At 41.4% G+C, this 14,343-nt stretch overlaps 1 protein-coding gene across 10 annotated transcripts in view; it reads right to left on the bottom strand.

Moving 5' to 3' along the window:
* The window catches only part of LOC122626235 (myocyte-specific enhancer factor 2), a 43,367-nt gene that overhangs the window by 16,981 nt on the left and 12,043 nt on the right, over nt 1-14,343 (bottom strand). For all 10 annotated transcript variants that reach the window (XM_043806421.1, XM_043806415.1, XM_043806417.1 and 7 more), the window contains exons 2-3: nt 8,272-8,487; nt 1,795-1,852 (exon numbers count right to left, since the gene is read on the bottom strand). The gene's annotated coding sequence lies outside the window, so the exon portion shown is untranslated. The remainder of the gene's footprint in view (nt 1-1,794; nt 1,853-8,271; nt 8,488-14,343) is intronic.

Genomic DNA, 14,343 nt, shown 5'->3' with positions numbered 1-14,343 from the left:
CATAAAAATCTCAATCAATTTCCCCGGGTTCCCCGGGCATTGAGTGCAATTTAAATGTGATTAAATGCGAGCTTAAGTACTCTACTGTTCCTCTTCCCGCTCCTCCTTCGACGATGTCGAATTTTGCCTAATCTAATCAATTTTCCCCGATGCTAAGCGCCCACGCAGAAGAGACTCTTTTAGCTTCAGTTTCAGGCTGTCAGCCCGAATAATTCCGCCTTAACACGTGTGTCATTGCGGGGCGAAGGATCGAGGGATTCGGATTCAACGGTGAAAGCATTTCTCTGTTTGCATGACTGATAAGTTCCCAGGGAAGAAGTACGGATGCCTAACCTTCCATTTTGACTGGCTTAGAATGCGAAAACTGCCTCTAATTGGCTTTGACTGTCATCCCGACTTGCAATTAGCATGGCACAGCGAATAGAAAACTTTTAAACTGCTCTAGCACACATCCTGAACGACCTGCCGTCCGCAAAACTGTCACCGTCGACCATTTTCCCTTGTTACCAAGCATTTTTTACTTCTCACACTTTTCCTTTTCAGCTGGTTTGGGGAAACGGCACATATTTAATGCGAGAACTCTTTTTTGGGGCAAGGACAAGCTGCAAAAAGGTTTATAATTGAAACGGATGACATACATTCAAGGTGAGCTAATTGAGTTCCCCGAAACTGGTCGCATTCATTCATAAGTTGGCCCATTGATCGTTTCATAAAGTGTGTTCCTCTAGTATCTACTAAGTGGCATATCGTTCGGCGAGCGACAGTGAGTTGGGTAATCATTTTGAAACATTTGGAATAGCTGCGAATAAATTTTGAGTGGGTGGCATATCAATCAATGTTATTTATGCATATCCCAGCTGACACTGAAGCAAACTCGGGAAAACACTAAAACATTCATGTACTGCGGAAAACTAAAGTTTGAGTGGGAGTGAGCTGGCCTCGGCTGCTTTAATTCACGGCATTGAAAAGCGGTTTGGGTTACATATCTTGTTATAACGCATTTTGGTAGCAGAGTAGGCTATTAATAACGTGCACCGTGCATCCGTGGTATTACAAAGAGAAGGAAATAACAAAAACACTTATATAAGTCCTAGTTTATCAAAATGAAAACCAAATAATTAAATTTACATTAATTTCGGACTTAAATCCTTGCATAGCTTCTGGTAGCCAAGTAAACAAAATATCCAACCGAAAATTTGTTTCAAATACTACTTTGAAATACTGTTTATTGTGATGCCGAGATTGTAAAGTAGGGAACTTGTTGCCTATGAAAAACTCCAGCGACTGATGTTTAATGTGCAGTCTAATGTAAACACTAGACAACCAAGCTACCTTCTCCATTTTTTCAATCCAGCAAAAACTGAAACCGTGGAAAACAATACCAAGCATCCTGGCTGGAGAAAAGGGAAGGGAAAAACTGGTGGGAAAAGCAGACAGGCAGACACACGGAAATTGACAACTCGCAGAGCAATAAAGAAAAGTGTCCCACACACACACTCACACACAGCGGGAGAGAAAACAAGGAAAAGGGAAACCCGAGGGGGTGGCAGCGGGCTGATAAGTTTATACAATTTCCACCCACAGAACCTGAGTTATGCCCCCACATAACACAATATTTCCCTAATGTCTTTATTATGTTCCATTGAGTGTAAATATTTGCCTTGCACCCACACACACAAACATAAACTTGCGCACGAGTGCGTGTGTGTTTGTTGGCCAGCTTCATAATACGAGGCACGTGCTTCATAAGAAGGTGAAGCAAGCCGAAAAACAAAACAGGTTCTTAGGACTCACCTTCTTCGGGAAGCTCGCCTTCAGCAGTTTGCCGACACAACAGGTACAAAAGATTGAGCTGCAAAGAGGCGGAAAAATACGAAAATGGAAATTAGAAAAGTCGGTGTTACTGGGGAGGCTTACGAAAAACGTCGAACTGCGAAAACGCGCCCGTGACGCCAGCGATTTATGACGCTCAGTTCAATGCACACGCGTACCACGTTGACCTCCTGCATCGCGCTGTTCGCGCCCCCCAGAAACCCCAGCATCTACAGAAGCCCCAGAAATCGGTGGCAAAGTCGGGGTCCGCACATGTGCGGCATACCCCCTGCAAAAATCGACTAAAAGAACTCAGATAACGAGTTGGATAACCGAGAAGCTGCTGCGCTGCTGCTGCTGCTGCTGAGTCCCAGACGACAAGTGAGCAGAGCGGGTTTAAAGTTGAAAGGATACCATAAATCTTGTAAGCTGATGCAAAGCGACATTCGCCGAAGCCGCAAACAAAGCCGATGCCAAAGCAGAGCCACTGAGCTGGTGGGGAATCCAAGGAGAAGGGTGGCGGAACAGTGAGCCATCTGAAGGCTCAACAAGTGACGCGTGACGCAGCGAATTGGGATGATGCTCGGGGAGATTGGGTGGTGATATATTGAACTTCCCAATTTGATTAACAATTGCTTTTAAAATATTACTACTACTTAAGTATTCAGCAACGACCTATTTGTGCTATAAATAATCTTAAATTAGTTTTTAAAATCGATTTTACAAAGAACACGTTTTACTAGTTTAATTTCGTAGCTAAAAACATATTTCGCAACTGGTAAAAAATTCAACAATAATTTTGGAATAACAAAGTCGTACGAATTTATTTGAACACATTTAAACCATGACCCTATATATATTCAAATCAATGCTGGATTTTAAAATGGCCGTAAAGATAATCTCTCTCTTGCGCCATTAACTTGAATCCTTAGTACTACCCAATTGATGAACAGAAATCTTTACACCCCTGCCCTATAGAAAACCAAATTCTGTTTATCAAACCAGCATTTGCACCGTGGGGACAATTTCTCAAACTCAATCTATCAGATGTTTGTTGCATAAAAGACTCAGGAAATCCCAAACCAAATGAGGCACATTTCCCCGGTCTGGATGGACTGGATTACTGATACCAGGCCCGGTCTCAAGTGGGCGCATCCTTTAGCTGCCGATTTGGATGGCGAGGTCGTTTCCTGGTTGCCATTGCAGTTGCCGAAGCAAAAGTCAAATGGCATATCTAGCATAACATTCTCTTCGACTGCGGATTCTCTGGTCGAGAATGTCTGGGCATCGGAATGGAGGCACCCAAGCCACTTGAGGCCCGTATCCGTGTGCAGTTGTTTCTGTATCTGTATCTGTCTAGGAGCCTGCAGCCACATTTTATTGTTGTCTTTCTCACCTAAAGCCAAACGAAGCGGCAGCAGCGACCATAAGGCGCATCGATGTAGAAACATCTTATGGTTTTCCGTACACTCGGGGAAAAATTATAAAATGGAAATGGTTCGCTTGGAACTACTCAAATGTTAAGTAATACATTATAAATGGGATTAAAGATAAAAATGAATCCAATTTATACCCGATTAGTGTTTAATAAGTAAGTAAGTAAGTTTACTAATTATAAGTAACCATTTTTGGTATGAACACTTTTGGTTTTAAAACTCAAAATGTGTATGCCTTCAGTGTAGGTTATGTGCATAATATACAGTACTATACTATACTATATGTCCAACTATACACATATGTACATATGTATGTACATATATATGTTCGTGCCAGTACTCGCAATGTTTTCTTTGAATTTTCAACTTATTGGGCCTCCGAAACTACAACAAAGCCAATGCAGAGGCGGGGCCAAACAGGGCTTAACGTAAAGAACATGCTTTTTGTAAACAGCTAGGTGCAGGAAAATTCCAATTAAAGGAGTCTAGAGCTGGGAAAAATGCAGAACCCCTCCCTACCCACACCCATGTGCCCACACATACATATGCATGGGCAGGTTCACCGACACGCATCTCTGCCGTACGCAAATGTTATTGACGTGGCAGAGAATCAGAATATCAGACCATCAGACCATCAGACCGTCAGACCGTCGCCCAGACTGACAGGCAGCCAAGAGGGATTGGGATGGGGGGTGGGGGCAAACTGCTGCCACTGATGTTACCGTTAAAAGAAATGCAATTAAAATGAGTCTCTAGACCCCTGAAAACTTCGGGCAGCCGTAGTGCTCGTAGCACCCGTAGCACCCGTAGCATCGGCAAACGGAAGCAATTAGTAAACTGAGCGGGGCAGCTATATCCGAGAAGAACTGAAGCCGAGGGGCACAATTCTGCCTGCACACACCACGCGTGCTCTACGTGGCTTTTTTCCAGCGGAGATCGGTAGAAATCCACTCGGCGGCGAGGAATTCCCCTGGGGATCTGGGCACCGAGGAGAACAGACAATCCTTTGGCCACGGCCACACCCCCTCCAGCCCACCTATGCATGCTCATGTGTCCCTCGTTCTTCGTCACGCATTGGGGACATGCCCAAGAAATCATAATTTTTCAATAATTCTGTTTGTCACTTTTGGTTTGGGGTTACACAGCTGAGACCGGGGCAAATGGTATAGAAAAACAATTGGTCTGAAGGCGAGGACATCTAAATATAGATTAGGAGAAGCCTAGGAAATCCATCGAAATATCCAATAGGAATTTATAACTTTGTGTTATGGTTGGCCGTTTGCAATAGGGCAAAAAGAGAAGATCGTTAAACTCTTATCCAAACTAGGGCACAGAACAAGTTTATTTAACATTGTAAATACTTTTCTGCCAACGTGGATCTCAGCAAAGAGATTCAGTTTAGGAATACATTATAAAGAAAACGTCTTTAGACTTCCATTTTAATGGTTTCTATCACAAAACTACAAAGACTATATTATTTCCAAATAATATTATAAAAATTTTCCGAAAAAGGCGCCGCCAGAAGAAATCTACAGACAAGTCGGGCCTCCGTTTTCAGATGGGTGGGCAGATCGTCCGTCTGCATTTTCGGACCACCCAGTCGAGCGGTAATGCAAAACAGCCGAGCATTAGGAAGATGTAGAAACCAATAGGAAAGGCAAGCATAAACTCACAAATCCGTATAAACATGGAAACAACCAAACCAGAGGAACGGACAACCCGGCGTTTATGATGATATGATGCAAACGTAGAGAACTATATCTATAATCGCATCTACAACTGTGGCTATATGTCTATACATCTGCTTTCTGCACGATTTTAGACACGGCACGTGCCCGTGTGCCTTCTGTAAAAATAAAACTCGGGCCAATAACATTTTTAGCTCAAATCGATTGTTTACTTGGCGCTTGCAGAAAATTGATAATATTTCGGGGCCTTAAAGGGGGTGGCGACCTGTTGTTGTCTCTGATCGGCTGGCCAGTTCATTCACAAGTTAAATTTAAACAAAAACCAAAACAAAATCTTAAATTTAGTTATGGCCCAAGAGGAAAAATCTATTAAAATCTATACAGGTTTTCAGCTTCAATTTTTTTCTCTTCTCAGTGTGTTTTCCTGTGTTTTTTTTTTTTGTATCGCGATCGGCGGTATTCAAAATGGCGATCTGTGAGAAAGGAGCGCATGCGCAAAAATCCGGGAACTCACCTCAGTATAACCCACCTCTCTCCTGTCTGTGCGCATAAGTGTGTGCGTGAGCACTGACGCCATTTGCATTTCGGGCTAAATATAGACAAAGTGCTCGCCTCGATCGCCAGTCTTCCCCCTTTTCCACCCATTCAATACACCTCTCTCTACGATCTGCATTGGTGTGTGTGCCCACATTACGGTGCGCTGCTTTGGTCTCTCACTTTGGGTGCCAGTGTGTGAGTCTTCCCCACACCCTTCTTCCGCACACGTACGCTCGGGCCCCTGCCAAAACTTCGTCGGTGTGGGTTCGCTGATTAAATTTCAGTTTCCCTCGGCAATTCTCTTTCGAAATTTTCCGATCTTTCTACACATGATTTTGCAATGGCTGCTTCTGTGGGGAAGAGGCAGAGAGGGAGGGGTGCTGAACACCGAGGGTGGGGAAAGGGGAAGACAGGTGCTGTCAAAATGCGTTACGAAAGCGCCTCGATGTTGTCGATGTGTAACTGCAAAAAGAAGACCCATGCGGCATGTCCCTCTCCCACCCTCCCCATTCCTCCTCTCCCTCTATATATCCTATATTGCCCGCTCTACCAGTTGCTGTCCATGTCAGCTAACAGCGCCTGATGTCTGTCGTCGCCAATTGCGCAGCTGCAGATACACATATGGATGGATACGGATACAAATACAGATACAGATACAGACGCTGACACAGATGCAGATACAGATACAAATACAAAGGAGAAGGCAAGGAGCGAGCGAGAGGATGCCAGTGTTTGCTATACTGACATTCCGTATAAACAAATATCTGTGTATATATCTTCTTTACGTTGGGGCCATATCGCTGTATTGGCCCCTTTGCTCGTATTTCTTGGCAGCAAGCTGGATAATCCCGACGGTGAAAAGCACATGGAAACCGAAATGCCTGAATGTGTGTGCCTCAGATCGATATATGATCCAGAGCTATGCGATATTGGTAAAGAAAACAAATGGAAAGCAAAACATTTTAAATAACTTTACAATTTGCTAGTTTTCTTTACTATAAAGAATAGCAGAAACGATATACAATGAGATGATTACTGACCAAAAATTATGAGTTAAAAACAAACGATTTTTAATATAAGTTTCTTCCGCTTTTTTATGTAATGTATCACAAAAGTATCAACAAATTATATTATCCCCTATTGCTCACCTCTTTTTGAAAACATTTTATATAATATCTTCCAAAACTTCTTTTATTTGAGTGAAAACTAATATTTAACCAAATTTGTTTTTTATATTATCAAAGAAATATAAGGAACTATTTAGCTAAAATTTCGTTGCCCATTTCCATAAATGCAGTTTTCTGCACCGAAACAAGCTCCATTTCCTCGCAATTGAATTGGATCTTTCAAATTGAATTAAACTCATTTCTTTTGGCTCAGTCCTCTTCACATTACATTTTATCTGCGCTGAAACAATTTTAATTTGCATACAGCACTTGCCAAAAACCAAACGCAAAGAAAAAGAACTAAAAAACCAGAGACCAACGGTCGCAGAAAATGTTGCAGAAAACTAGAAAATTTTGCCAGTTTTTTGTTTTTTCTTCTTAACGCTGTTGCGGTTGCTGTACCCCATGGATGGGATAGATCTGATATTTTCACGCTTAATCACTAACTGTCCCTCTCGCCTGCCGCCGGTGAATGTGTGTGAGTGTATGTGTAAGAGTGTGTGGCTGTGGCATAGCGACAACAAGACGTGAAAAACATTTTGGCCCGCAGCCAAAATACTTAAAGCTGCAAATGAAATGACAGAGAACGGGACGTCGACGACGTCAAGCCAAAACTGCACAAATGTCAAAGGGGGTCGGACAATGGGGGGATCGGCGGGCCCGCCAAAGCGAAACTTTAATTTTCCTTTATTGCGGTCGTCGAGTGCAATTATCGAGCGTAAACAAAAAGGAAAAGAAACAAAACTCGCCCAGCGTTTGGAACAAATTTCATCTTCAGGTGAACTTTTCCGGCCCTCTGTACATCATATACGTAGATATGTAACTATAAGTACATATGTACAGATGTACGCACGCCGATGTGTATACATTTGGGCGACGCGTGCTTGAATACTTGATGATCCCCTGAATATATAATGTTATATTAACGAAGGAGAGAGCGGGATAGGGCGCCATTCAATGACGTTCAATATGATGCCAGAGGAAAAATTCTGACACACAGGGGAAGCTCTGCAGATACTTAATTAGCTGCAAATGCTGTTGCTTCTTAGCAATGCTCGGCAATTCAAAACCATCAATATCTGCACGGAACTTTGTAACACAATGCTTTTGTTTCCCCTTCAATTTCCCTGCCCCGCGTTTCCATGGCAAAGGGAAGGAAACAGTCTTGGCAAAAATGTTTCACGTTAATTTAAAGTATTGGATACTTGGCTGTGTGTACGAGTGCCAGTGTGTCTGTGTCTGTGCGCATCTCGCATACGCAGCTGTTGTTGTAGGTCTGGTCCGATCTGGTATTCGTAGTCGCAGACTGCCCAGGAATCCGGTCGAGAGCCAAGAAAGCTGGTCCGAAATGGATAGAACTCTGTATACAGCACCAGCTCTTACAGGTCCACACTGTACGTACGCCAAATGAACCTGTGATTCGTAATACAATCAAATTTCCCTAGAAATACTGTATACATCTACACTTTCTTAATTAAAATAATAAAACCAAAATAAAATAAATGGTAACTGTATACCATTTGCATATAAAGTTTTAGTTTTAATCGTATACTTAAAAATAGTTAATAGTGCACTTAACACAGTAATCGTTGAGAGCATTATAATCTGGTAATGTTATAGGATGAGACTTACTTTATACGGGAGCCAACTGTCCCTGCAGTGATTCCCTCCGAAAGAAGGATCTATGGCCACTGTTCAACGAGCATCCCGTGAATGCTCGAAAATAGTCATAGAAAACTCGCGTGGATCACTTATATTACGCATTTGTACATTGGTTTATTGTATGTAGTTAATGGGAATTGACATTGACGTTGACACTGCTGCTTCCACCTGAGTTTTGTTGTATAACTGTAAGTAAAATGGGGATATATATTAGCCATTGCATAATTCCTTTTCTATCGTTTTCAGAAGAAATGTGCGCAAACGTGAGTCCCCCGCAGTGGCGAGCCTACACAAAATGCAACAGGTCGGGGGCTTGGGGGGTTGAATGGGGTGACATTTGGAATGGCGATTGGGATGGCATTTGGGGTGGCGAATAGTCAGTTGCAGGATTCTCTTGTGTTGAGGGAAATGCGCGCGTGCTGTGCTCAACAATCGCCCACACAGAGACGGAGTATCTCTGGGGCAGTATCTGTATCTGAATCCGTATTTGTATCTGTGGCTCGCTTTGCTGTGGATGTGAGTGTCAGAGTGCGTGGGTGGCTAATGAAATGCTTCAGCGACAACGGCAACAGCCACAGCCACATTCACATCCCCAGCAGCAGACAATCGGAGGCAGCTCCTCCATGTTCACATACCCCATCCACCCAGGTTGCCATAGACTTGATCAGTATTCTGTATATCATTGGTTGCCGAGAGAAGCGTGTGCTTGTGGTGCTCCCTTTGTTGCGTTGCCATGGCATTTCCAGTGAAATGGCTACCTATGAGTGCCCCAGACTGCCACCTCCTGTGGCTACTTCATAAAAATGAAAACTTCAAAAAACACCAACGCACACTGTTAAGTTCTAGGTGCTTTATAGCCGAATTAAGAGAGCATTCGATTGTAAAGTAAACTTTGCGAGGTTTTTAAAAACTAGACAACTTTTAATGAGGTCTGCAATTTAAGATTCAATTCTTTTGGTATAGGGTATAGACAAGTCGTTCTCACGCATACACAAAAAAAGTAAACATCAAACAGATTCAGCTGGCAGTTGTCTCTCATAAATTTTCCCCTTAATATTTTTCCACATTTCCCACCTTGTTTTATTCTTTTTGCTATCCATCTTCCCATTTTTTCTATCGATGGCATATACATATCTTCTATACCTTTAACATTCCCTAACGCCCACAACACCATGATTGCGCTTATATGAATTCTTACTTATGTATATAAGTATACTTTAAAACTCGCTGTTTCTGTGTCAAAAAGTCAAAATGTACTTCATAATTATTTTTGAGTACAAAAAGTATTTATTTCTTTACAAAAACTTATTGTTTTTAAATCGTATTTAGTTTTGAGCTGGTTTCGTTCAGTTGAAATTCCCAATTGTCACGGATTTTTTTTGTATTTATCGTAATTTTTCGTGCCGTTTTCAGTTTTTCAGATTCTGAGCATTTGCAATCGTTGGCTGTCGGCCAAAGTCTACAAAAATTGGCGTAAATAAACAACTTTTAGCAATTTAAAATCAACATAACAGAAAACCAAACAACATAAACGCATAATTATTAAATTAATAAATAATTAATAATTTCTTCAATCAAAATGAGAAAGTATTGAAAATATATTTTTGAAGTACAATTTATTAACACCATTCTTCCTTGCTAAATCCCTTTTCAAACAAATTTTTTGAAGAAGTATATGTTTGGTCTAGATTATTGAGCCTCTTAAAATACTTGGATAAATACTACGTATTAGTCTTACGGAATTTAAAAACGATAGAAACCAAATAATAGCAAAATAATTTTCACAAAGCAAAATGGAGTAGCGGGAAAACTCGAAAACGGGGAACAACAAATATTTTTAGACATAGAAACATATTGCGCAAAAGTGGCAGGACCGGGTAATGCAGAGTATGGAAACTGGAGGAAACCAACCCACTAGATGGCATATTAAATTTCCCGGCGGAAACGGAAATGGCTCAAGAGCTCTCCTCTCGCCTTCTGAAGTGATTGACAGCCTATGCCCGCAATCAACCTCAAATCCGACCTCATCTTAAGTTCTTTTCCTTTGTTTTGCTAGTCACCAGCCTAGCCCGGCGCAGAGGTATTAGTTGATAAGCTTTTCATGCTAAGCTGCTTCCGGGAAAAAGACTCGGGAGGTTTCCATGCTCCACTTTTAACTGTTAGAAATTTTACTTTTTGCTTACATTTTCAGGACACACTGTTGGCGCCATCTGGTGGGGATTTGGTAAAGCTGTAGCCGATCGTGAGACTGTCTCCATCTTTCGGGCTGTGTGTTACAGAACGACCTCTGGCGGCGAACTGGCACATCACTTGCTGGCAACATGTTGCTGGCTTCACTCAACATTTTGAATTCTCCCGATTCTTTATTTATTACTCTTTTTCTTTCTTTGCAAACATATGTTTCCCCTTTATTTTGGGAAATTTCACGACTTATGACAGCAGAATTGCACTTTACTGGATGAAATGAAACTTAATTGGCACCGCTTTACTCACGTCCGATGATCGATTGCGTTTCGATTGTCCACGAAGGAAACGATAATACGATGTCACACGGACACTGGCGAGGCGAGCCGATTGATTCGGATTGAGGATTGGAAATGAAAATATTGTACAAGAATCTATATGTGCGAGGAGGTATAGACGTGTGTATATTTCCTACACTTCACTTTACTGGCGCAGAAAATCGCATATACACCGAGAATGTATAATTATAAATAAATGTTCTATAAAAAACGCTTTTTGTTTCTTCTGCTGCTTTTCCGTTTCGTTTTGCTCGGATCCGTTTTGTTCTGTTCTGTACGGTTCAGTTCGGTTCATATTGTATTTGTTTGTTTGCGTTTGAGCCATTTTAAAATTAGAGGTAACCCGAAATAAGGTAATAATGCCGCCAACAAGGCGCAGACATCATCTTTTGACTGGCCTCAAAGCCCCATCCTCTGGGGAATCCCCGACCTCTTCGAATCCCCAGCAGAATCTCTTTTTGATGAGCTTTCGAGCTAAGCGTCGCCAAAGCGCTCTCCAAGCGTTTTAATGGCGTTTTCATGGAAGTGATTGAGTACTGCGAGTGTGTGCTTTCCTTTGTGGGAGTATGTGTACAAAGGATTTTTCCGCTGGATTGTGGTGGCTCTTCAAGGATGCCAAATTGGGCAGGAGGCTTTGCTGCACGGAGAACTTTGTTTGCCTTTTTCTGTTTTGCCAAGAAGAAGCTAATCAGATTATGGCCAAATCGTATTAGGCGGCCAATTATGTATTCAACAAGCGAGCAAAGCGTTTAAACGGAGACTACAATAGAGTACGAACCATTCCCTGAGTGAGGACTATCACACAGTGAAGGTACGTAGCTCGGTTAATATAACACGTAAAGTACTACCATATATAGTAGATGCGTTGAAAAGTATGTAACAGGTAGAAGAAAGCGATCTCGACCACATCAAATAGTTGTTGATGGTCAAAATCACTAGGCAAGTCGATCTGGTCATGTCCCTCTGTCCGTATGACTCTCCTTGATGCTATTATTTATCTTGACAATTTCCATCAATATGACTTAATCATTTTGCCCACTCAAACGCCCGCAAACCAAAACTAGCTGTCACTCCCAAACTTTTCAAAAATATTTTAGATTTTTTTTTCATGATGTCTATCGATGTATTAAAGACATTTACTGTTTGTATTTGTAAATGCAAAAAGCCAAAGCAAATGCTAACACTTATTTTAAATTATTTTATTGCAATTAGTTAACTTGTTATAGTTATTTTTCGTTTATGGGTTTTAACTAAGTTATCGACAACCCGATATTTACAGAAGGAGGCGAAATGGCGCGCGCGTTTGACTGCTCGAGCGGATTGCTTATAAAGCTCTTAACTCTTCATTCCGACTGATCGGTCGGAAATAAATCGAAAAGCCACACACACGGCGACGCACAGTCGCACACTGAGAAATATATTTTAGAATTGTATTATTTTTGGGCTTGGTTCGCATTCGTTTTTGATTGGCTTTGTTATTGTACACGTATTTTGGTCGCCTCCGACTTCTGTTCAGTGTTCTTTCGTGCTGTGTTGTTGCTTTGACCGGCGATCTCCTTCAACTAAAAGAAAGGAAACTCTGAGCATCTGTTTTCGTGGCTGCTGCATTGGAATTGGAAGTGCGATGATGATGATTTTTAAATAAATGTTCACTTATTTATATAACGACGGCCAGGGGCCAAGGGGCAGCACTACCCACACACTCACGCACACACATACCGTGTACTTCAGGGCCCGCAAAAATATTGACTGGGTATTATATATATAGTATCCTCCGCGGATCCCTAACTGGTTGCGCTTAGTTTCTCTGGGGGTGGCTAGGCTAATTTTCTCACTCGATGGCCGGCCGCAGAGTATCAGTTAAAATTAGCACTGAAAACATCAATATTTTTACATTTCCCGATGTGCATGATTTCCATGGAATTCCACAAAACAGGGAGTTATTTTTAAAACAGCAGAAGGCAGCAAGTGAAATGTGTTGGCTCAGTTGGCAGAATCCGCAAATAACGAATGCCAAACGTCCGATTTTCGTGTTGACTGTCGGGCGGGAAATCCTTTTAGCCAAGTACTATTATTAGTCCGAAAGGCCTCCTCATAATATCTTACAATTGTGAAGTGCACGCAGGATTTCTGCTTCCGGTTGCGAATTCCTATGCTTATGTAACACACTTTTGTCACGTGGCCAATAACCGTGTGAACCAAAGTTATGCAGTCAATGGAAGTGCGCCCCTAAATATGCAATGAGTTTTGGCCCTTTTGAAAGGGCCGAAGTTAAATAATATACTGCAAAAGTTAAAGAATTAAAGGAAAACTCAATGAGTTTCGCGCTGCAGAAACCGCGAGGAAGCGGTGAGAAAAAGCAATTTAATCGCGGGTTACTGTGGCCAATGAAGCGAAACCTTGTCGCACTTACATCCACACCAACACCGAAACAGGGAAAATTCACACAGATACTCACTCACCTGCGTTTACGGCTATGGAAAAACGTATATGAGCGTAAAATTTGATTGAAAGTGATGAATTAATGAGGCGTTAAATGTTTAAATACGGAGAGAATGTTCGCTTTGCGCCCTATTGAACTGGAAGCTTGCGACAGCATTAACAATATCGGGCCCAAAGGGTTAAGCCCAGCCCCTTAACCCTCAACTCCACCCATTTGCCGTAATAAATGCAGTGAAGTAAGCAGAAGTACCAAAGGCACAGCATCCTTTTCCAAGCGAATTGAGGCCGCCGATTCAATGGAAATGGTTAACAATTTCATATCTGAATAACAACAAACATTTTTGATTACAGAAATTTTAAATTAACTGTACACTTTTGTAACCACTGCTGTTTTAAAATTTTGTAAACCAACGTTGAACGAAGGTTTCAACATACCATATAAATTTACCTGAAATGTACCACGCATTACGTTATTAAATTAGAAAAATATTAATTAAATGTACGCGTTTGTAATCAAAAAAAAAAACAGAATTTTAGCATGTAGAGATAATCTTGTCTAAATTACACGTAAATGTAAGCTAACTTCAAACTGTAAATATGTTCAATATGTTTTGGTAATTCACGTATAATTTACATATTTGCATAATATGCCTTCAGATACCTCTTTTCAGTCCAACATCGTTATTGATGGGCCTTTCAGAAACACATACACTTACAATTCCACCTCCGCTTTTCCACATTTTCCGCGCACGAGAGTCGCATTAAAAACCAATAACTCACATTGACTGTCAGAACCGCACAGTAAATGTGGAAATGAAACATATTTACATACAAATACAATGAGGTACATATAGATATATCTGATAGGTAACCCGATTCTATGCTGAAGTAACATCAGGTGCTTGGCACCCTTCGAATTTGCACATTTATGAAGATGGAAGATTGAAAATTGAAGCGCGAAAATCGCACTGCACAGCAGAAGCAACAAAAAAATTTGCAATTTATTTTTATGGCTAAAACAAGTATAACATTTGTGTGTTTTGGTTAGATAAACCAATTTATTTGCCGTTTCCAGGGC

The sequence above is a fragment of the Drosophila teissieri genome, chromosome 2L (assembly GCF_016746235.2).
Source record: "Drosophila teissieri strain GT53w chromosome 2L, Prin_Dtei_1.1, whole genome shotgun sequence".
Taxonomy (NCBI): Eukaryota; Metazoa; Arthropoda; class Insecta; order Diptera; family Drosophilidae; genus Drosophila; species Drosophila teissieri.
This window is presented reverse-complemented; position numbering and strand designations above follow the sequence as displayed.